We start from the raw sequence: 21,639 nt of genomic DNA on the forward strand, positions 1-21,639 counted from the left end.
TAAAATACATCATCCACTCATCCATCCATCTGTCTATTCATATATAGTATTTTCATTTTGTTAAAAGTTCTATCATAAATTCACAGCTAGTTTCTATTTATAGATTTAAATGGGTTAAAAAAAGACAAACTGTAAAAACTCCACATTTTTGATGGCAAACAATATTCTAGATCTCAGATTCTTTCTTATTGAAATCATTTGCTTCACTTTAGCGAATTATTGATTTATCTTGTACTAATTAATCATTACAACTTGCAAAATTCAATAATCAATCCATCCACCTTTAGATTAATAACATGGAAAAGAATTAGAAAGTACATCTATAAAAGCCATAATCCTCCCTATAAGTAAACATAGTTTACCCCCAAAATGTTGGATTTTATGGAAATGTCAAATAAATGAACGACTGTCATTAATCTCTTTAAGGGATTAAGAAATACATTTACTTAAACCTCTTCTCTTTATCTGATCTTGAGGGGTAAACACTCCAGATTTTTCTAGTTCCCATTTACTGTTCCAAAACTAAACTCTTAATTTCCTAACTTGGCCTCTACAGATATATTAAGTTAATTTTATTTCCTCTAATAATTCCCACTGAGTGAGTTAATCCTGTTTTGTTCTGTGAAGCATGTGAAGACATTCCCATGGATTATTATGTGATTATCGGTTTTACTTACCTTAACTGATGACAAGATTATTTAGAGGAATTTGGGAATTCCAAATTGTAGCTAAGCACATAAAAAAAATCTTTAATAAAAGTTAAATATCCAAATTGGGAGTTTATTATTTTCTCTTTTTTCCTTCTATGTTTTAAAACTACTCCCAATTTTGACTCTTTTAGCTCTAATTCTGTGTGTCTCATTATGCAACTTCCTTATTTGGGTTCACTTAATATCATTTAAGTAAGATTAATCCTCTATAAAAAGGAGCTTATGCATTTTTACTATGTCTTTTCCATATTTTAACATTTAATGCCACAAGTATCACATCGTGATTATATGTGCTAATCCCTCCAAAAAACAGAAGAATTGGCTGCAGACGCTCCATCATTAACACTAATCCACACTCTACCCTTGCCATGTTCCCTCGTCTATTTCAGGAGCTAGTTTCTCTCTATTTTTCCTTTTCAAAAAAAAACATATGTGGTTATAAACTAACCCTTGTATCCTGTCCAATTCTGTGGATCTTTTTTAACGCTCCGTGGATGCTGAATATTCCAGTGATCGCACCCTTACAGAAGCAGGTAATGACCATTGTTTATAAAGTAGTAGCTGCTAGAGTATTTATTTATAGTTGCACCAAGTAGACGTGTTTCCTAGATGGTGCATTTGCATTTGTAAATGCAGATAGTTTGTTTGTCTCGCCTTGGATTAACAGGAAGGCTGAGATTTGCAGTTTAATGTAGTTGATCCCACAGCTCATTACAGACATTTCCTATTGACTCCACATGTAGCTCAAGTATGTAATAATTAGAGGTCATTCCTTTGAAGCAAATCTTACCATGAAGACAACAGCACTGCTATGCAAACACTGCTACTGACAGTTGCTTAATAGTTTTTGTTGATAAGCATTATAGGAAATATAAATTAATTAATTCATGTTTCTTTAAGTATCCTTTAAAATGTACATCTCTAGAGTAGTTTTAGGAAAGTGATATATAGTTTAAAATTCTCCTAAAGGATTTTTTTTTCTCTTTCCAAGAAAAATCTTAATTACTTTACAGATTCAGGTAGTTTTTTTTCATAGCGATATCCACTAAAGGAAGTGGTCACCTTAGAAAGAATTTTGTATACAAAATTTCCAGTTCGTTCAATTAAAATAAAAATAAAAAAAGCCTGTAAAGAAAATTGAGCTTTTCCAACCTGTGATGCGTCTGTTGATGCATCAAACAATAATTAATCCATCCATCATGAATTGATTGACAAAAGTAATAATAAATAAAAAGCAGAAATTATAATATTTATTTTGATGCAGCTCCTGATCGAAAATGTTTTTTAGCAACACGTTCCGATTTTTTTTATGTAAAGTTCTGGAAATGGACTTCTGCACCTGTTGACAGGTAATGTTGGTTCACTGTTCATGAATAAGGTGCTTGAATTTGTTTCCGACAGGTTGCTTTATAGAATATAATTTTCAGAAGAAAAATGTATTTATTACTTTTTTAGTTTAGTGTTATTTACAGTATATTGTTAGTGTGATTTTTATCATTTTCTTTAATGGAAGGGTATGTTAACTTTCAAGAACAACTATATAACAGTGTTATATAGTTGTTATAATAACACCTATCTAGCAATCCTGTTAAGACAAAGTTAATAACCAGTTTTAACACTTAATAAACCATTATTTAGCTAATCTGTTAAAGCCAGTACACATTTATCTTTAAAATCGATGCTTTAATTTTTTATCTGTTATTTTTTCAAGAACAAATGTGCTTTAACAAAAAATAATCTGGTATAACATACCGTATTTTGACTGAAATATAAAAAAAACCAAGAATCTGCCAAAACATTTGCCCAAAAATAAGGTGCTATTAAAATTTATTTATATATATATATATATATATATGTGTGTGTGTGTGTGTGTGTGTGTGTGTGTGTGTGTGTGTGTGTGTATATGTGATTTCTAGAAAAGCAGCATGAAATTATTTACGTTATAGGTTATTTCTAATAATTGTGCTTGATTTAATACATTTTTAGATATTTGGTTGGCCTATTATAGATTTGTGGGCGAAGCATGAGCAGTTTAATGGAGTGAACCAGTCTGAACACAGCATCCCTCTCTGTCTTTGCAATACATAGCAAAACAAAAACTACCCATTCTCATTTTAAGGTGAAATATATTCACTTAAGACAACTACTAGAAAGCTTTATTGGAGAAAACAGATGAAATTACTATGAAAGATCAGGTTCTAAGATGAAAGAAAAACTGACTTAGGTGGTAATTCTTATAATTATCTTCTAAAGATCTTTCAGCTGCCAACAACATTTATAAAAAATGTCTAGCGTACTATTAAAGGCAGAAAAAAATTAATAAAAAAGACCAAAATTATAGGTTTTCATATTTGAATGGATCTGACTAACTTGTAATCTATGGATGGTGCATGATCCGGCCAATAGAGCCTAGTTGTGCTAACGTAACTGTAACCCACCAGCTAACTTATTTTTGATTATTAATTGCACTTGTGTTAAGCCTGTTATTATGCACCAAACATAATAAATTAGATACGATTAAACATTTAAAAACTTTAGATTTTTAGTTATTTTTCTCTTCCTCTTCTTTGTGTTGTAGTTCTATATTTCCCTTTTTAGCTTGGAGATGATAGGATAGTTGAAGACTATTAAAAGGGAAATGCAGAATAAATTTTATTTCATCTCTCATTTCTGGGCCTCCAGCAGAGATGAAAATGTAAAATGTAGAAGACCAATAAATGAAGGATAAAGTGCTTTAATATGCACAATCAATTCAACATCTCCAGGCTGGGCTATACAATGTAAAATTTATTAGAAGTGATTGAAGAGCTTTGTTCCTGGACGAGATGGCCACCATTAGACGCCATTATACAGCAGCTCCAACAATATGATTAACAGCACTACAGTCTGGGAAGGAGAGGAGAGAGGGGGTCCTGGGGGGGAAGGACCCCTCTGGGCTCTTTCTTGTTCATGTTTGAGCCTTTAAAACGCTCCTCTGTCGCGGTGAGGTCACTCTCACAGCAAATACTCATTGGTCTGTCTGCTCGAGCTACATGAGCTTCCAGCTAATGGCAAAGGGGCCTTTTAAAGTGGCACAGTTAAGCCAAGCCTTACCCATAATGCCTTATTTATGGTCCCCCGGCTCGCTGTAAAACCAGGCTGTGTCAGCAGCAGGCTGTAGAATCTCCAGGGATAAATTCTCTTCATGCCAGGACGTAGTCCGCTCCCCTTTGCCTCCTTCTGTCAGTTTCTCAGCCAACGGTGTCTCAGTCTGCACCGGGACATGCCCTGCATCCATGCACCCAAAATGTTTAAACAGGTGATAAGAAGATGTGTTTATATCGATGGCCAAACTTCCTCACACACCCCAATCCCTTCATCTCCTCTGTCCCCTCAGATCTCTTTGAAGTATCATCTGAAGCTTCTCTCTGGACTCTCTGCCCTTATCTTTAAATATTTCTTTTTTTCTCATCAAATCTTCGACTTCTCACTATCTCCCATAACCTCTCCCACTCAGCCTTTGCTCCCACTAAAATTAAAAAACGAATGACTCCTCTGCAGCAAGCATTCAAAAGACTTTCATATCTTTGCAGCTCTTCTTCTCCTCTGGGTTTTTCATCCCTTGAAAAATCTGCAGAATGTTTCACCTACTTTCATGTCTTGTTTAAACTTGGCAGTCGAAACGCATCCTGAGTGTTTAAGGAACACATGGTTATAAACTGGCATTTATCTGTAATCTTAGGTCTGAGCTCACTGGAGTTCTGGTATAAATTGAAGCTTTTATTTGCTTGTTTTGTAAAGAAACCCAAAGGAAAGATGTCAGTAGATTTACATTTAGAAAGAGTAAGACACTTTGATATAAATCTTTATCTCCTCCTGCTCCTTTCTTTCTATTGCACTTGGTTATAATGCCATCTACCATTATTCTCCCAGCCTTTAACCCCAGCTCCATTTCTATTCTGTCTTCCTTTTTTTTTTTTCATCTTCCCTTTTTATCTTTTCACCCTCACCCTCACTCGTCTTCCACTTTGCCGTCTTCAAAATGTGATCCCATCTCAGGATCTTCTGTGGATATCGAGCAGCCCTCCCCGTGGGGATTTGAACCGAGAAAGGGAGCGTGACGGCTGTCTGATGGAAACCACGTGACGGCCCTTTGAGATTTTCCATGGGTGCTCTTTGATGGGGCGTCTTTCATGCAGGTGCCTTTCTGTTGCATCAGGCAGAGATGGAGCTCATTGTAATCAGGATGATCTTTTAAATCAGATACAAATACACCTTTAATGTCTCCATGCCAGATAACGTCAAACAGAAGCGTCGTCGTTAAAATCACAACTCTATTCATATTTTTGAGCTTAATATGGTTACATTTTTATGCAGGGAGGCTTTTTTTTCCTCTTATAAAATAAATCAACAGTTATTAATTTTTTTTTTCTTGGTACATCTTGCATTGACACAGCCAAGAGCAACAATATTTAAAAGCTATAGCCACATGTATTATGCGTTAACACCCACAGATACCCTGGGTGTATTCACCCTGACAGGAAGCCTGTCTGTGCCATCAGGCCTCCATCCTGAGGGACCGCCGCAGCTCCTCCTGCCTGCTTCCATGACATTTTGACAGGAGTCTGGAGCTTTTTCTGCAGGCAGACAGTCGTCTGGGTGGGGACCAGGCTGCTGAAATGTTTTTCTCTCCCTTTTATATGCTGTATGATAAAGGGTAGATATGATATGAATTATTAAGTTCTTAGAGCGTTCTCAACAATCACTGGCGCCCCTGGAAAATCTGAGAAAAAAAGTCTAAAAATGATAAAGATTTAGCCTTTGATTTGAGTAGATGTATTCACTGAGGGGGGAAATGTACTAAAGAAATGCTTTCAAACCACAATCGTTCTAATAAATTAAAAATAACCGAATCATATTCTTTTATACTCTACATTTCTAAGCTGATCAGATGTGTGAAAACTTGTACTTAGTAATTTACATCTTTCAGTTTCCCTGTCCTTTGAAAATTGCATCACACAGAGCCATGTTTCTGTTAGTAATTTATAATGGGAAAGGTAAGATAACAAAGCAAAAAAGTGAAAAACAAACCACTAGACTCTGTTTTCCAAATCTGAAGATGTTTGCTTCGCATCCAGGACGATTTTTCAAGTCCAAATGTCTGGAGTAGCATTGAGTTCCAAAGCCTTGTTATGGCTTAGAAAACGTGCAAATCCTGACATTTGGAATTGAAAAAACTTCCGGAATGGGAAGCAAAACATCTTCAAACTTGGGGGAAAAAAAGTCCAGTGGTTTGTTTTTCACTTTTTAACATTTTTGTAATGACTATGACCTGGATGACTGAGAATCTTCACCATCGTAAAATAACATACCATTTGATAAGGGCTCTGATTTGTTGAGATATTGAATACCTAAAAGAAAAAGCCTCTAGACTTGTCCTTTCCTACAGCTGGACCCGTGTCAAACAAGGCTTGATGTCCTCCAGGTTTATCTTCCTCCTAAGCTCAGTCTAGAGGTTGGGAACCCTATACATGTTTGATTTAGGGCCTTCTTAAAGTTTGCTTAACATGGCTCAGAACATAGCTAGGACTGTGTCCTATGGTCCGATCTTAAGATCAAGATTTTCTAGACTCAAGCTTTTTTTTTTTTACCTTGTTCTATAGCAGTATAAATGTCCGCCCTCGTCTTCCAGATGTTGGGAGCTTATAAAAGAGACCAAAGTCTACATATTTTTCCAAAGCACAACTTAAACCTCCAGAGCCTTTTCTTATTGTTTGGTAGAAAATAGAGGTTGATCTGCTTATCAGCAAATCTACTTTAAACACAGACTTTAAGACTTTTTTCTTTGGGTACAGACAGTGGAGCTCAGAGCAACACTGGCTTTGTGTTCAGCAGTTATTAAGCACATTACTATCTCTTCCTTGCTGCTGAGTTTAGTATAACATACAGAGTTCACTGCAAACCCCTTAAAACCACTGATTTAACTTTTACGAGTCATCACACCTGTCGACACAATCAGGAGCTTCGATTGAAAGGCAGGAAGAAGTGGAAGAGTGGGGTTGGGACCAGTGGACAGAAGCTTAAGAAGGAAGCATCTGGACTGTTGATGCTACATGTGTTTCATGGTGGGCCTCTTTTGAACCGTTTGTCCTGAGGAGAAGCAGGAAGGTCTTGTCTGGTGGAGTTTTTTATGGCTACAGCTGGTTCGGTGGGATATCTAAGGTGGAAGTTACCCAGGATTTCCTCCAGAAGTGTGAAGATTTAGGCAAACAGATGTGCATTCTTACTACTCCTAACATCTGCTCTGAATGAAGGCTTTAACGGTTTGTGAGTGTTGGATAAACAACCTGCAGTTAATAAAAGGAGCAGAATATTCACATTTTTTCCCATCTTCTGGGCAGAAGGAGCTCTCACCAAGGGTTAGCTACACTGCTAACAAGGAAAGAAAATGAGTTCAGAAGTGATTCATCTCGTTTATGCATGCGCTAACCAGCAAATGTCCGGAAGCTACAGTAATTAAACAGCATCTTCATCTAAATTAATCATCAACAGGGTCCAAAACCTCTGCAGCTGAGAGGTCGAACAGCATCTTCCCTGTTCCCACATTTTGCTATTAGGATCCGTTTTGGTTCCGGTGGGCGAGCTTTGACTTAGTGACACTATTTTGATTAAACGTTTATTCCCAGAGAGTGTAAACCACTCATGCAAATGTGTGAAGAGACTTCTCAGCAACATTCATGTGTCTGAACTCATGATGATAATCTTAAAGTTGTTTATTTCATAATTACAGATAAAAACAAGTGTTTGGGACATGCTGCTTTTTAAATGTTCTCTGAACTTTGGCTGCTTTTCCATGCAGCTTTATAGGGCAGGCCAGTAATTAAGGATGAAATATCCTCTTACAGTGTCATTATTCAGTTTAAAGTAGTGTTGCGACGATGCCATTTTTTTGGCCCCCATACCCGATATCTGGCTGTGCAGTATTGGCCGATACCATCTGTTTGAAACTGATGTGTTTGTATATAAGAACTGCATACTACTTGGATGTAAAATAATTGCCATCATGGCTTTGTCAAGCTGCTGCCTACCTTTGTGAAGCAAGAAAAAGACTAATACAAAGTGAATCCAGCAGAACTTTTTATTGCCTACCTGGAATGGGTGACAATAGCTGAATAAGCTTTTGGCTCTATCTCAAAATGGCATCGGTGCCCTATTTGTTGGTACTCACCGATACCGATACCAGCATTTTAGTGCTGGATCGAGGCTCCGCCCGATACTGGTATCGGTGCAACACTAGTTTAAATGGCCAATCTTACTGCTGGTTTTAATGCAGTTAAAAAATTAAGTGCAACAAAAGAAATCAAAACATATTTAAGGGCACATTGTGTAACTTTTGGCCACTAGGGGCGCTAGATCTCTACCTTTCACATCTAGCACCCCTAGCAGCATTTGTTTGTTGATTTCTAGTTTTCTCTGCCCATAATTTGCTTCTACTAAACATCGAAAATAATAAAGATATGTGACTGTATACTTAGAGCAAAGTGTTAACTTACCAGACTAGTTATAAAGTTGAGACAATACATTTGGCTTCTTGTTCAACGAACAAATTCCTTTTCTAGATCGACTCTTGTTTTTTCCTCAGCTACAATCCCTTTCATGTTTTGTCTTTTTAGCTTCTTTAGATGGTTTTAACTTTTTCTTGCTTCGGCCATGGCCAGAAGTTGAGCAGGCGGAAAAAAATATATAAGAGCTTATGGGCATAAAGCGATACGTTCTTCCGGGTCACATGACCTGGCCAACGACGGTGCATCACCTCCCAACTTACATAGTCGGTATTGCAAGCGGGGAGCCCTGCTCGTAGCATTGATAGCATCAAGCGCTGTATATTGGCCTGAGGAATCACTCATTTGCATCAACTATTTAGGTCATAAAGTGCAGCTACCCACTTCTTTCTGTCTCGGTACTAATGAAAGGTCTGCAGTGCCACAAATACATAACTAATAATGGTTATTAAGTTTATCTCCAATGTGGAGATAAACTGAGATATCGCCTGAAAACAGTTCATAGTCTGTATTGTTGTTATTTTTCAGACTCACAGATTGTATACTCAGGCTCACCTTGAATTACTGTAATTTTCATCAGTAGAGTCGAGCTTTAAATATAAGCTATTTGGTTTCCGTCACTCTGAAAGATTAAGGTCATAAAAATAACTTTGGGAAAACATTTTTTGTCTTATTCAACTTTTTTTTTATTTTAGGGAAGAGTGTAGGGCTTTTAAAACAGAAATATATCTTTAACTTGCTCAATATCTCATTGGTTTTGTTGGTCTTGAAAACATGTCCTCTAAAAGCTGCTGTGTGTTGAATATTTCATGAGGCTGTTTTGTAGAGTCTCAGCTCTTAATGAATGCTTTCTGAACCAATGCTGCGCTTTAGCTACATTCCCAGGAGTGATGTCTTTGAAAACAAATATTTTTTTGTTTGCAGCTAGTGCACGATGTAATAATATGACTCTTTTACAAAATTACAAAAATAAATTTGACATTTTTAAATAAGACATGTATGCAGTTTCAGTCAGTTTTTCACATCCCATTATAACATCTACACTGTGGTAATTTAGGGCGTTTGATCATGTTTTTAACCATATTTTCTGCATATGAAATAATTATGTACTGAAGGGCTTCAGTGATTTTTAAAAACAAAGAACCATTGCTTAACTTTACCTATTTAATCAAAGGATCAAATGCGAACAAATTAGACTAAATGTTTTTAGAAACATGGCTTAAGGTTTAAAAATGTATTTAACCTTAACAGGGCCGAGCTTAATGATTATTTTGAGTGTAGATGATAATTTGCATCATGAAAAGATTTGGCTGGCACCACTGGATTGACCAATAGTCAAACAGTGAATACTCCAAGGCTCTGTCTGATTGTTCGCCCTAATCACTATAAAGGGCACTATATAGTGGTTACACCATTTTAAATGAGTGTCTGAACGTCTAGTGGATAAAAAAATGTGTGAAATTTCCCACAGTGCACCTTGAAAAGTAGGGATCATCCATGGTCAGTCAAGAAGTAGATATATACCAGATTGCTTTGCGAGAGCTCTCTTCACAAAGCATCTTAGGATTTGTTGTGACGGCGAGAAAGAACAAAGATGGCGGAGGCACTGTGTGGGAAGGCAAAGTTATGTGACCAACAGCGAGCAAAAAATAGTAGTCATCTCTCTGAACGCTCAGTTAACTTAGTTTGTTATAAAGTCCACCATATAGTGCCCGCTCTATATAGTGATTGAAGGATTTAGGGGTTAGGGCAAACATTGGGGCACAAAGATAACTGGACTAAACCAGGGATCTCCAACCCTGGTCCCCAAGATCTACAGTACTGCTGGTTTTAGATGTATTGCTGATCCAAATGACTGAATTATCTCTTCAGCATGCAGTCAAATTTTGGCAAGTTCTGGTAATGAGCAATTCATTTAATTAAGCTGTGTTGAAGCAAGGATGCATCCAAAACCTGCAGGACAGTAAATATTGAGGACCAGGTTTGGAGATCCCTGGTTTAAACAAATCTTTGTTCTTCTTTTATGTCAATTATGTTGTGTTATTTATGTGGTGGTGTTCAGGAAACACCAAACATCTGGCATGCTTTGGTGGCGAAATGGTTAGCGCACACCACCCATGTATGGAGGCCTTAGTCCTTAACGCGGCTGACCCGGGTTCAAATCCAACCTGTGGTCCTTTACCAAATGTCTCTCATACCCCCTTTTCCTGTCAGCCTACTGCCACAACGACGAGCCACTAGTGGCGTAAACACTCTGATCATTAGCTGAAAATGGCCTGAATAATACTCTGGCCTTCACCACTGAGTTATTGGGTACTAACTAAGAAATTAAAGTTCCAAAAAAATAAAAATAAAAACAGACCACTGGACTTTGTTTCTAAGTTTTGCTTCCCATCCAGGAAGCTTTTTCAATACATTTTCTTTTTTGGAATGAATATGAGCTGCATGACTGAGAATCTTCCCAAGCATAAGGAATTAAAGTCTTAGTTCCCCGGTCAATAGCAGCAAGTTAGGTGTTTTATATCTGACCTTTAATATATCTTACAGTATGATGGTTTTGCTACTAGTGGCGCTTGTGCATTGGAAGAGATGGAGATCTTCTGATTACTCCAAAAGTGTGCAGTGGAGGTTCAACCTGCTATGGGACATGAAGATTCAGCCTGCTATCAAATGAGGAGCCTGTGTGTCTAATCATCATCTCTGTGGGCTGAAACCAGAATTAATTAAAATTCTGCAGCTAATTTAAACAAACCATCACACCCTTATGCTATTAAATCATTCTTCTCATTAATGCCACCTAAAGTGTACCAGTCTAAAAAGTAGACATCTGTTTTAGAAATAACAAAATGCTGCATATTTCACGCATAATGCAAAAACTTTAATGTCACAAAATGTGACAGAGCGATCATATGGATTGTTAAAGGCTGCATTAAAATGGGTTTCCATTTGCATTGAGGTTTTGCCAAATTTCAGTCTGTCTGAACAGCGTTCCTGACATCTAGGATGCAGATTACCGAGGCAATCATGCAGCACACGCTCGATCTTTTTCTCTCAAAATTGCCTGCTGTCACAAGATGCTTCTAGTCTCATTTGCCTCCCTTGCTGTCCTGAAACAGAGGTAAAAGGACCCCCTGCCTCTTGATGATAATGGATCCTAATTTGACTTAGATTATGATTTATCAGATGCTGCACACAGCTTCTGTTGGAAGTATTATACGGCTCTCTGAAAATGGGAACCATTACAAGTAGGGATCCATTCGTCACCCAGCAGTCATCAAGAGAGAGAGGGAGCAATAATAACTGGACCATGATGGCTGCCCCAGAAATTAGGCTGCTCCGATTTGATTTCCTTTGGCTCTCCCAGTGTTACCGCCCTTTCATTTTTTCTGCAGTTCTTTGCCTGTCCAACTCTGGCTTAATTTCTCTGTTGGACCAGCAGATGGGCATCAGTCAAACCTTCACTTTTCCTGATCCAGATGCAGAATGTAGCTCAGATTTATTGCTCCAGTTACACTCCTCATCCTAGTGCACCCCTCACACTTCTGTTTTCACCCTGTTTTCCTTATGAGGATATTCAATACCCTGAAAAACTGGCCTTCTTTGTTTGGATTATACATTCAGAGTATCGGCAGCGCTGCATAATTTGCACTTTAATGCATTTGTAGACAAATATAAATTGAAAGCTCCACATCCTCAGTTATACTGGCTCTTTATGTGATATCTATCATTCTTTTACATTAAGCTTTGCTTCTGGAGGACGATGTTTGACAGGTTTAATAAAGGCTGATGGAACTTATTTTATAATTCATTCATGGACAGTATAGTACTTTATCTCTACTCGTGCTAAGATGCCGAGGTAAAAGGTCCAGAAGGGAAAACCCTGACATTCCTCTTCTCCCTAGCTTATACATTTTACTGAAGAATGCTAAGCATTCACAGCTTTAAAGAGAGTCTTATGGGGGTGCTGCTGCCTTTTCCCACTGGTCTTTAGATCTGGTCTGTGACCGTGCACCATCAACCAGCTGCCAACAGGTAATCATAGAAGTCTCCTTGACTCTGGAAGGCACTTGGATATTTGCAGAAATTGTAGAAATTGCAATTAGTGGTGGAGCTCGATTAAAATTTTAATCAAGTTAATTACATTGTCTGTAATTAATTATTCGTAACAAATCACATTTTAATTGAAAACCATATAATCAACAAAATAATCCACATTTATTTTATTTTTTTTGAGTTTTTGCAACACTAGTGGCTTTGTTTTTTCGACAGTAGGCTGACAGGAAAGGGGGTATGAGAGAGAGAGAGACATGCGGCAAAGGATCGGGTTGGATCCGAACCATCGAGGACCAAGCTCCTTACATGGTGCGCGTTAACCACTGTGGCACCTGCATGCCGGTTCAAGATGTTTTGAAGAGTAAAAATACCTTCCTTCCTTTTTAATTTGACGAAAAGGTCAATCAGAAAGTCTAAACATTATTTATTCCCACAATCTTCTAACTAAAATCTGCCAACCTTCCCAAACATCAGAAGACATTTTTAGTCTTTCCACTTATTTCTGAGGTTCTTCTCCCTAAGGGATGCGCCCCAAGGTACTTTTATCAATGTTACTGATTACAACTTCATTCAATTACATATTTTCATCAAATCCTTTTTATGCATTCTTTTTTTTCCCTCATAAGCATCTTTTTAGCAAAATCCTTCCATGTACTAGTTACACAAAGATATTATCCAGTGACCTCTTGCAAACTCCTCATCCAGACTTCACTTTATTCATGAGTCTGAAAAAGTCAGCCCTCGTTATCAGTGTTTAGTTTAGACCTTATAAAAATAAAAAATAAAAGAAACAGTTGGACTCTAATGCCTGGCTAATCCAGTGCTGATAAGACGCCATGCTCACTCCACTGGGCTCAAAATCCTCTCCTCGCTCCCGCACCCTTTCATCTCACACTCTCAAACTCCACCGGTAATTTGCTCAACCTGTGGGGGGAAAACACAGCTCTCGTGGGCAACGGCAGGTCGAAACTAGTTTTCACTTCTCTGCAGAGTTGTAAAAGCACCACTACAAGTTAATGGCCTGTGAGGGCTTATTTTATGGCCATGTTGACACAGAAGAGGAATAATTAAGGGGAAGCGGTGAAGCCCTCAACTTCAGACGACCCTTTTGCTAAAGCAGCGCGTTGCCTGGCTACAGATTTCACCGGTGACTGAATGCGCTGAATCACGCTGATCGACCGTGAATCAACTCGATGAGTGGCCTGCAAGCGTTAGTTATGACTGGTGGAATAATAACATAACAGGTGTATAACCATAAGAGGCTAATCTGCGAGCTGAAATCTGTCAGAAAGGTTTGGTTCAATGGATTCTTTGGCCTGTCAGTAAAGATTAAAAGACTAAGATGTAGGATTTTATATGGGATATAAAAAAAAAATCTAAATAGGTAAGTGGAGATCATGCAGAGATCTGTCCTGATTATTGAGATCCTTACCTGCAGCTGATGGCGGAGATGAGCTGCATTTGAATATTTTGGGCAGGAGTTTGAATGGGCTCTATGCACAACTCCACTACTTCCTGGACTTAAGGCCGTTTTTTTGTTTCCTGTCTTTTATTACTTGATGGATCCAGGTGTGCCTGAAATCAGTAACCATTGCCAGACACACCTGAATTAATGAGTTTATGATGTAGAAAAATACAGGAAAAGAAGGGGCTGCCTTAAATTCAGGACGTTATAGAGCTGTGCATAGAGCCCATTCAAATGAGGAGGACTTGGGCCTGTGTGCTGCGAGGTACTAAGTTAATAAACCATGTCAATACCAGTGAGTTTGGTTTTCTTTTTATGTGCAGGAGCGAGAAAAAGAGAAACAAATGTTGCCTATGTTTTAAACTCTCTTTAGTCTAATCACAATGCAGATTTTGGGTTCTATATTAACCAAATATTAGTAGGTTTCTTTGTGTTAGTTTTACAATAACCAGTTTTATGTCGTCTCTAGTAGGTGTAATACGCTGAATAAAAGAGTAAACTAAGAGCACCTTTGTCCTGCTGTTAAAAAAGAGGGGAAAAAGGATGCCCATTTACAGTCCTAAACTTTGGGACAGTTTATTTTTTAACCAAATACTTTTTTGATACCTAATTGGTATCAAGGCAAATGATTTCTGCCATCTGAATTCTTCTGTCCTTCCTGCTTCAAGTCCAGCGCCTCATCATCACAGAATCTAATTTCCCCTGGAAGGTTCTTTATAAAGACGGTCACTGAACTGTTAAATCTGGACTCAGTCATTAGGTCAGCTAAGTCATTTCAGTCACTCATGCAGATCTCTTCCTGGATTTATAGGGTGAAGGCACTTTATTGAATATTTTTAGATAACTTTCCAGATGTTTAGGGCATCATTAACTGAACTTTTTAGGGCTAAAGGATCATTTATGGGATTCATAAAAGTTACTCTTTTTATAATTGATGAGGCGCCTTATGGAATAAACTCTGTTTTTTGGGGTTTTGATGGGGAGGTTTGTAATTTTTTTTTTTTTTTTTACTTGTTGCTTTCCAGAACTTTCCATGTGCTTTTCAAAAAGTACAGACTAATTCCTTAAACTTTAAAAGTTACTATCTAGGAACCAATAGTGTACTTTTCAGGAACAACGGTGTACTTTCCAGGAATTGAAGGGTACTTTGTGGAACTTGATCAGTTCTTTCTAGAAATTGCAAGACTCAATATTGATGGTGTGCATTCTTGAACATACAATATACTTTCTACAACTTGCAAGATGTGCTTTTTAAGTTAGAAACGTTAAAAAGGGCTTTTCAGAAACGAAATGGGGAGTGAACAGTAAAAGTAGAAAGAAGTCTGCAGAGCCCAAATTGAGAAAAACTGTAAAAGCATCAAATATTGAGAAGACTGACTCTCATGTTATTGCGAAATGTGCAAATTAATGCTTTGAATGAGTGCTTTGAATGTCAGTTTCAGTGGTTTTAAAACAATAAACTTTTAAATTTAGCCTGTTTTTGAGTAAAATCTCACCTCATTCATGTAACGGCTTCGTTTGGCTCAAGGCGGGCTTTTGATTTGTGTGTCGGCCAGTGAAAACATAGCTACTTGCTTAGGTAGAACAGGATGACAGGCATTACAATCGGTTCCAAATGTTCCCCCTCAGCACACCTTGACATTTTCCAGTTTGCACTGCATATCTAGATCGAATTCGTTCTTTCAGCGAATGTGATATTAAGGCTTTCTTTTAATCTTTCCACATATGTACATTTTCAGATCAGTGCACAGTCTCATAGAAATTTGAGGATTGTAAAAGAGATTGCCTCTCATAGCATAGAACATTATGCTTCCTGTGTTTATAAGTAGGGCAGTATTACAGATGACAGGAAGGAAGTCCTATTTTATTGTGCCATAAGTGAACAGCCTGGCATCAATACGCCCATGACAACCAGCCTGTAATTGGCCTGTGAATTAAAAGCCGGCATATTGCCGCACACCTAACCATTATTGCCTTCAGTGGCGCCGTAGCCTGAAATGGAAGAACGGCCTCCTATATCATTTTAAATGCGGCTCTGTGAGTGAGTGCACATTAATAACAGATTGTATTACCAGCTCTGGTATTTCTGACCAGCAGTGCCCCTGGAAATATGGAAGTGTCCTATAAACCTGAAAACCAATTAAAGTGAAACTTGCATCGAAGGCTTTACAGGAGTTCAGACCCTGTAGGATTAAAGACTGAATGCTGCTCTTCCAGGTTGAGATCTGTGTGATTCATAGGTCTTGAAAAGCTAAATAAAACGCATCTTCTCAAAATGGTTAGGTGATAGACTTAAAAAATACTGAAAGAAGATAAAACCCATAGAAAATCTGCAAAAGAACCATTGATCAACACCGCTTTAAAAATAGATCTATTTGGTTGGAGAGAATAACATGCCTTTTTTCTGACTGCTTAATAATTGGAAAAAAGAATCATGCCATTAAATGATTTAGAAAAGCTTAGGTAAGGCAAGGCAAGGCAAATTTATTTGTATAGCACAATTCAGTACAAAGACAATGCAAAGTGCTTTACATGATTAAAATACAGGAAAATAAAACAGAAAAAAATAAATAATAAAAAAATGCAGAAACAAGAAAGAACATTAAAGACAGTTGGACTAAAGAAAATAAAGAAGTTGAAGAACTAATGATGTTTCAGTTTAACTTTTTAACTAGAACAGTCGAAGGCAATCCTAAACAAATGTGTTTTTAGTCTTGATTTAAAGGAACTTTCCGCACCTTTACAGTTTTCTGGAAGTTTGTTCCACATAAGTGGAGCATAGGAACTAAATGCTGCTTCTCCATCATAGGTGATGATGTTATGGGTTTGTAAGCTTCTGATTGGTTAATTCAAATGAGTTAATTGGTGGCAAGATAGATTTTAAGGCAACACGTAAAATAATCTCATTTGTTCTATATAATATTGTGATTAACTCATCAAGAAAATGGCTAACATCTCAGAAGGATAGATGTGGACCTAAAGTTTAGTTTATCCTTAATGAAAATTTCCAGATGTCTGAAGGTTCCATGTTCATCTGGATCAAATCATTCTATGCACTATGGAATCATCCTTCCTTTGCATGGTCCAGTTCTCAGGCAGACAAAAGCATGCATATTTGAATGTGTTATGACGTCATGGGCTGTGTGAATAAACTGTTGCAGTCATGTCTGGCCCATCGTACTCGGTACTGGACTGACTCAAGCACACAGGAGGAGCATTAACTGAGTAGTTGTATCCAGTAGATCTTATTTTAATCAACAGATTAATAATCTATCGTTAATTTGAACTATTCAGGTAAAAAACCTTTCTGGAAAAACTGGGTCCTAACCCTAACTCCTTCTCCCTCTCTACTCTTTCTCCTTCTTTTCTTTTCCTTTTTCAAACCCAGAATTTAGAGCGCTGCATTTTTCAGCTGCGGATGTTTTTACCGCCCTGCTACTTATTTAGACATTTTGCTATCTTGTGGTGTACTCTGCCTCTGGTCCATTGATCACCAGAGAAACTTACCATTCCTTCTGCAACAAAAAGAAAAAAAAGTCCTATTTGATGCACTGTATATACGGTAAATTTAACTGCATAGCAACTGCTTAGTTGAGAAGTATGGAAGCAAATCGTTACCATATTTCAAATGAAAAAGCATTTCCAGAAATGCTTTTTCATTTTCAAATTTTACATTTCAAATTTAAATTTTGGTATGTATTTGCTGGGGTGCATTTTGAAAAATAAATCTCAGATGTCTTTTTCTTTTTCATTTTAATTAAGTAAAAGGATGAGCAGTGTTGAAGAAGAAAATGAAAATGCAAACAGGATTATTGAATACTAATTTCATTAATGAGTCAAACAATGCAGCCACATTCCTAAAATGAAAAAGCATTTCTGGAAATGCTTTTTCATTTGAAATATGGTAACGATTTGCTTCCATAGAGAAGAACTATTCCAGCATAATTAGTGCTAGTGTTAGTTGTGTTTTTCAGACCTACCAGTATCCATATATATGGAGCTGCTCAACCTCAAGTACAGTTTAAATGATGCTTGTACATCTTTTCTAATAATCGAAATGAAGAAAAACAGTTTCCAGCTTTGCAATCATGAAGGAGAACTCTTTGTTCTGACTCTTTAACACACTGAGGGTTTCTGATCCAACCCTTACCCCTCTTTGATTTTCTTGTCAAAACAAGTTTCTGCACATGAATAGAAAACTCTGCTTCTCTTTTTTGCTTTCCTCTACATACCAACAGATACATTTGTGCAGTTTGTCAACGTTCAGACGCGATCGGTCTCACTTAGTATGCTGACATGATGGGGCAGTGGCGTTGGGTTGATAATGAGCTTTTAAGTGTTGCGATACTGTATTGATTGTTATCTAATTGCCATGTTCCTTCAGGTCATGTGAGATTTTTCAGCGTTTTAAAGATAAATCCTTGTAATCCAGTAAAAAGGCAACATCTGGCTGCTAAGAGTCTAAGTAGCTAAAGGATGGCAACATTTCTCTTAGCAATTGCACATCCTGCAGAAATCCAGAGAAGCTCATCATATATTTCTTTTATAGTGGTTATATTATCACCAATGTTCAGACTTTGAAACAGCTTCCTGAAAATTATTGAACAACATTGTAAACAACAAATATAAATAAGCTGCTGGCAGCATCTATTTGTTTTAATTAGTTGTAATCATTATTTTGTCATTACCACAAGCCCGACGGACAACATTGGCTTATGAGACAAATATTAAACAGACGCAGTCATCCGGCTGAGCTTATTTAATGGAGTTATCTTAATTTCCGCAGAGCTTACTAAAGTGCACTACAGTAACCCCCAAAATATTGAAGGAAAACCCATTAAAAATAAAAGACTTAACATAAACAGGAAGTGTCTCCTCAGAGGTCTCTGTATCAGCTGTAGAGAAGACAATAGACTGGCTGGTTCTTTAGTTACACCTAATGCAAAATAACCTGGAGGAGATTGCTGGCTGCATGTCTTTAGGTGAGAATGGGTTCAAATGTTTAAATGCTTCAAAGTTGCAAAATACATTTCTTAAGTAAAAAGTTGTTCTATTTAGCCCACTATTAACAGTCTGTTAGAATAATAGACCTTTACTCTCTGATTGGACCTAAAGGTTAAATGTCAGAGTGTTTACAGAGGCATTTTATTAATAGAAGATCAAAAGTGAGAATCTCCACCTTGTTCTTATTTATAAGGTGTTTAACCATCCAGGATTTTAACTCCCAAATCCTGCAGAGAATTGCTGTCTTTGCGGTGAGGTCCTCTGGGCTGGAATATAAATCTGTGCGTCATCTGCATAAAATAGGAGCTAAATATTGTTCTCTTCGGAAAGCTTAAACCAAATCAAGCATAAAGTGAATAGAGTGGGGTTTTAATAGGATTCTTAAGAAACCTTGCTACTTAATACCATATTAAATGATTTAAAGCTATTAAGTGCAACCTTTAATCTGTACTACAGTAATAGCCAATCAGAATTTCCCCACTTTCCTTGATGGGTCCTTAGTTGGTCCCCTAAAATTAATTTTTAAACATCAGTCTTTGTACTAAAATATTCTTTCTGTCATTATTTGTGGACATTAAGATCTAACGAGAAGCAATATCTCCTGGTCTGACCCTGTAATTCAGTGAAAGGGTGGAGTCAGAGTAAAAGAAATGCACGCCCAGGAGAAGGCCAGTGGCTGGATGTTGGAGGGGATTTTGCTGGGAGTCGCAGGGGAGTAGGCTGCCATTCGGCTGGCGTTTGACCGTGAACGGTCATTTTGAATGGCTGCTACTGTTTATCAAATACCGCAAACAAGACTTAAATTCAACAAGTTGGCGGGGGAAAAAAAGAAAATATACTATTTTAATAACAAAAATCAGACACTGAAAAAGCTCAGCAGGGCTGTTTCAGTTCTATACTGATAGATAAACCTTCTCAGGAACTTTTTATTTATGTTAAGGGTATTTCTTAATTGGCTTTGTGCAATTGCTGAGCATACTGGATACGACCTTTACTATAATATATCATTGCAGTCTGATGGTTTTCTTTCATTATTTAAATCTGGTTAATGTGCCTTAGGGTTGAATGAGTGGTTTGATTGTAGCACGTTGGACACAGGATGCTCCAAACTCATTGCTAAGATAAGTATATCTTGCTGCTAGAAATTATTAGTTAGTTTCTCAGATACTGTGAGTTTTTTTATAGGTCTATTAACTCAGTTTTTGTTAAACACAATGCAGGGTTATACTGCAATGGTCCAGTAAAAGCATTGAACCAAAATCAGGGGAAAAAAGCCAAAATAAAAGCTTTGATAGCCTAGATGACTATTGAAGATTAAAGTGAGTGCTTGGAAAATAAGTGGTGTTTTTTTTTTTGGATTACCACACCAACATAACATTATCAATATTCTATTGATCAAAAACTTTTAGAATTTATGAAATAACAATACTTTAGATGTCAATAATGCTATTAGCAATCATTAGATGACAGAAAAAAATATGATTTTTGCGGCTGACAGCACCCGAAATTGTGACTCTACAGCAGCAGACGACTCAACCCAAACCACCCAACAGTTAAAGTGTGAAACGTTAACTGTTAGCAATAGTTAGTTAGGGCATCAGTCTCCTCCCTGGCTGTCTGTGAGCCTCAGATCAATAGACCCAGATTATCATCATCAGTATCTGAGCTCATTTTTCTTCACTGTAGCTGAAGGCTCTGCGGCTGCTCGGCTTTCCTCCACCCATCCGATAAGCTTTACAAAAGTGACCGCTGCAGCTGGATGCATATCCACGACCCGATCCGGTTTCCTCCTGCTCCTATCTCTGCATCAGGGAATGTTTATTTAACAGGCCGGAGAGCTCGTCAGTACAACAGTCACATCAGAATCCCATGACTCCACATACCTAATTAAATCTTTAATTAAGATGGGAGTTTTTAATTAAAAAGTTTATTATTTTGAAGTGGGGATTATTGACTATCGAATTAGTTTGGGCTATCACAGAATACAATCCATGCATTGTTATGATGGAGATGGGATTTTATTAAATTAGGTTGTGTTTATTTATGCAGCGAAAGAGGGAATGAATTTAGACTGAATTATTTAACTTATTGGGAATTTGAAGCAACATTGCTGCTCTGATTACTGAGGAGAACCCGTCTCCTTCTAATGGACATACCAGTTTAGGTGCGGGCTCTAATGCTCTCGGTGTACAGCTCCACCATAGTCCTCTTGGTGCCTCATGCGTTTCTCTTTAGTTCTGCAGGAATGGGAAGAGCTGTATGTGTGAATTGGAGCATTCATTTCTAATCTTTGAGGATCAGGGCTCCTCTCTCATTTACGGCACGACGAACCGTGGAGGCCTTCCGTCTCCGACTGGCCGAGCTTTGATTGGTATCTGTGAAAGCCGCGTCAGTGTCAGGGGGTTTTCTTAAGCAACGGCACAGATCCGATTAATCCTGTTAGATTGCTTCCCCTTCTATGACGAGATCTGAAAAAGCAGCAATTAGTCTCGAATATATCACATTAACATTTGTTTTGCAAAAAAGATGTCGTGGCAAATTAAAAAAATGTTGAGGTTTTATCGATCTGAGATCAAAATGGGAAAGATTCCCAGCACATTCTTTTCAAATGTCTTTCATTCTAAAAGTTATTGGATAAGAGATCAATTCTTGAATATGTGTTCCTGTAGAAAGTCTTTAATCTGCAGCTTGTTTACTAAAAATGTTTTAGAAATATATTTTGCAAATAACTACAGGTAGCAGGAGTAAACTGCATCCTACTTCTACAGATTAAACATAAAAAATGTACAACCTATCTAACGTGCTGTGACTTAGACTTAGACAACTTTTATTGTAATTTTTTATACACAGAGTGTATAAAAAACAA

General features: G+C 37.4%; 1 protein-coding gene across 1 annotated transcript in view; it reads left to right on the forward strand.

The window, feature by feature from the left end:
- The window catches only part of pard3 (par-3 family cell polarity regulator), a 337,809-nt gene that overhangs the window by 288,514 nt on the left and 27,656 nt on the right, over nt 1-21,639 (forward strand). The window lies entirely within an intron of this gene.

Source organism: Cyprinodon variegatus, unplaced genomic scaffold, assembly GCF_000732505.1.
Source record: "Cyprinodon variegatus isolate N-32 unplaced genomic scaffold, C_variegatus-1.0 Scaffold215, whole genome shotgun sequence".
NCBI lineage: Eukaryota > Metazoa > Chordata > Actinopteri > Cyprinodontiformes > Cyprinodontidae > Cyprinodon > Cyprinodon variegatus.